General features: G+C 63.7%; 1 non-coding gene across 1 annotated transcript; it reads left to right on the forward strand.

Moving 5' to 3' along the window:
* Positions 1-2,255: 2,255 nt before the first annotated feature.
* On the forward strand, positions 2,256-2,409 carry LOC140473663 (5.8S ribosomal RNA). The gene has a single exon (XR_011958516.1). It is a non-coding gene; the product is annotated as a 5.8S ribosomal RNA (ribosomal RNA).
* Positions 2,410-3,432: the final 1,023 nt, after the last annotated feature.

A 3,432-nucleotide genomic window follows, 5' to 3' on the forward strand; every position in this document is an offset into this window, starting at 1 on the left:
GTGCCCGTTCCCGCCTCTGCTTTTCCTAGGGCAAAGCTGCTGCACGCCTCGTGATACTCCGCGGGCGACATGGTGGCGGTGATCCTGCCTCCGTCGCTGCGGTGCGTTGGGGCACGCATCGCCTCTTGGGCGCCCTGTTTTTTTTTCAACCAATAGATGTATGTCTCTGCGGGCCGCACCAGGCTGGTGCTCCCCACAGCTTCACGCCACCCTGCTCCGCCCGCACGCCGGCGTGCAGGTGGCTGCTGCTAAAGGTGGGGAGTGTATGTGCGGTCCGGGTGGCTTTCCTCTGGCGAGGGAGAGACCTTAAGCAAACTCAGAGACAAATCTTGACGGTCGATCACTCGTAAAAAATAAAACGTGACAAACTTTGTGTTGGTTCAAGTACGAAAGGATCTCTGTCGGCTTGGGGGTACGCCCGTTTCAACTTGTCTCGCGAGGGTGGTTTCGGGGCCAGCAGGAGAGCTCGTCGGGGTAGCAGGCCCTGCAGCCGTGGTCACCGCCAAACCCCCCCAACTCGAGCAAGTGAAAAAAAAAAGTAACAGGAGCGAAAGCATCTCTGTCGGCTTGGGGGTACGCCCGTTTCCGTTTCAACTTGTCTCGCGAGGGTGGTTTCGGGGCCAGCAGGAGAGCTCGTCGGGGTAGCAGGCCCTGCAGCCGTGGTCACCGCCAAACCCCCACAACTCGAGCAAGTGAAAAAAAAAAGTAACAAATAAGAAAGGATCGTCGGCTTGGGGGTACGCCCGTTTCCGTTTCAACTTGTCTCGCGAGGGTGGTTTCGGGGCCAGCAGGAGAGCTCGTCGGGGTAGCAGGCCCTGCAGCCGTGGTCACCGCCAAACCCCCACAACTCGAGCAAGTGAAAAAAAAAAGTAACAAATAAGAAAGGATCGTCGGCTTGGGGGTACGCCCGTTTCCGTTTCAACTTGTCTCGCGAGGGTGGTTTCGGGGCCAGCAGGAGAGCTCGTCGGGGTAGCAGGCCCTGCAGCCGTGGTCACCGCCAAATCCCCACAACTCGAGCAAGTGAAAAAAAAAGTAACAAATAAGAAAGGATCGTCGGCTTGGGGGTACGCCCGTTTCCGTTTCAACTTGTCTCGCGGGGGTGGTTTCGGGGCCAGCAGGAGAGCTCGTCGGGGTAGCAGGCCCTGCAGCCGTGGTCACCGCCAAACCCCCCCAACTGTTGGGCGCCTACCTGCGCGGGGCAGGAGGACACTTTCCGATTTCAAATCTCCGTTTGCCGAGTCCACCCCGAACGCACGCGGGCGGGCGGGTTCGCATCACCCTTCGTCACAAGGGGCGAAGCCCGTTCCACCGTCTCGTCAGTAGTGCCGACCGGTCTGTGATCGACGAGGGGAGCCACACCAGGTCCGGCCCTGCTGCTTGGCGGCACCGCGTCGTCGGGAGCTCGCGACAGACGGAGGGTTTCGGTGTACTCTCCAGCCACGGGAAACGAAGCCGGTGATGCAGGCGCCGGTCTTTCGCTCCCAAATCGGCTGGGTTTACATCGTTGCTATCTAGTCACGCTCCCTTCAAACCCGACGGGGTACCTATTCCCCTCACCCGTCTGTGCGTATACAGCCTCTTTGCACTTGCGGGATGGGGGTGGTGGTTTAAAGACTCTCGAGTTGCCGCCCGTCGGTCTCCGAGCTCCGTGCAGTAGTGATCCCCAGCGAACTGCCAGCAGGGCGAACGAGCGATCCCGCTCTCGGTCGGGGCGCCTGGCGTCGATCGGTGGTCGGTGGCTTGCGGGCAAGCTGCGCTGTGAGTGTGGGAACGAGTATGACGAGCCGTTGCCGCGACTCCCAGTCCACCTCGGCGGTGGCTGGGCCGGGCGGGCGTCTGCTCGGGCGAGTGCCGCCCCCGCCTCCTCGCAGGAAGTCCGCTCGCCGACACGCCGCCACGTGCACGCGTCAGTGACGCTGCCGAACCGATGGCCGGTGCCCGTTCCCGCCTCTGCTTTTCCTAGGGCAAAGCTGCTGCACGCCTCGTGATACTAGGCGGGCGACATGGTGGCGGTGATCCTGCCTCCGTCGCTGCGGTGCGTTGGGGCACGCATCGCCTCTTGGGCGCCCTGTCCTCCTCCCCCCAATAGACGTATGTTTCTGCGGGCCGCACCAGGATGGTGCTCCCCATCGCTTCACGCCACCCTGCTCCGCCCGCACGCCGGCGTGCAGGTGGCTGTAGCTCAAGGTGGGGAGCGTATGTGCGGTCCGGGTCGCTTTCCTCTGGCGAGGGAGAGACCTAAAACAAACTCAGACAACTCTTGACGGTGGATCACTCGGCTCGTGCGTCGATGACGAACGCAGCTAGCTGCGAGAATTAATGTGAATTGCAGGACACATTGATCATCGACACTTTGAACGCACTTTGCGGCCCCGGGTTCTTCCCGGGGCCACGCCTGTCTGAGGGTCGTTTGGCAATCAATCGCACTCGCCTTGGCTGGCGAGAGCGCGGCTGGGGTGTCGCAGAGGACCCGTCCTCTTTGTCCCCCTAAGTTCAGACTCCGGAGCCCTCCGGCGTCGGAGCGCTTGGCCTTTCCCCCCCACCCTGCACATTCCGTTCGTCAGGCTCGACGCCATCCCCCCGCCGGGGAGCGCGGCCTGGCGTCCGTCTGTGTCGTGGCAGTGGGGCCAGCACGGCTGTCACCGGTCCCAGAATGGCTGTCGGTGGTTCACACTGTGTGTGTGTGCCAACCCTCCTGGTCTCTGGGACACGGAGCTGCCACGAAGTGTTGAGCCTCCAGTGGGGGGTCTGCCTAAGCTCTGCACGTCCGCATTGGGTCCGTCTCTCGGTTGGCTGGCAGTGGAAAGAGTGAAGGGAGCCGCGGAGGTCCGGTGCTGGTGCGCCGCCGGCCTGACCGTGGAGCTCGCCGGTTTGACACGCTGACCCGACTCGATGGTTGATCGATTGAGAGTGCTGGGAGCTGCAGGCCGCCCGCTGCTGCAGCCGCCCGTCTCGTGGTTCGTCCTCGGCCTTAAGTGGCCGGCGGGGCGTCTGATCCTGTCTCCCCTGCTGGCGCCGAGTGCCTGGCCGAGGGAGGAGGTTTTCGTCGAACGCTGTGACTTGGACGGTCGCACGCGCGTGGATCGCTGGCTCTTGGCTCTCCCGTTCAGTCCGCACGTTTTCCGCTCCGTCCTGCCACCGGTCTCGGGAGGTACGGAGGGGTTGGCGGGCGTGGTGTGTGCTCCGTCACCGTGCAGGCACACCTACCACGCCGTCGGCCGACCCCCGCACGGTCCTCCTGGCCATCGGGAGGACGGCGGAACGTCGGGCTGTCGGGGGCCAAGTCGCCAGAAGGCCACCGCTGTGTCTTCCGTACCCTGTCACCGTCGGCGTGCCTTCCTCAACTCGTCCGGCTCGGGGCCGCTGGGTTCAGGAGCGGCGTCGCCCGCCGGCCCCACTGAAGGCCGTGCCGTTCCGCGGCTGGCGATCGAT

This window comes from Chiloscyllium punctatum, unplaced genomic scaffold (genome assembly GCF_047496795.1).
Source record: "Chiloscyllium punctatum isolate Juve2018m unplaced genomic scaffold, sChiPun1.3 scaffold_675, whole genome shotgun sequence".
Classification (NCBI taxonomy): Eukaryota; Metazoa; Chordata; class Chondrichthyes; order Orectolobiformes; family Hemiscylliidae; genus Chiloscyllium; species Chiloscyllium punctatum.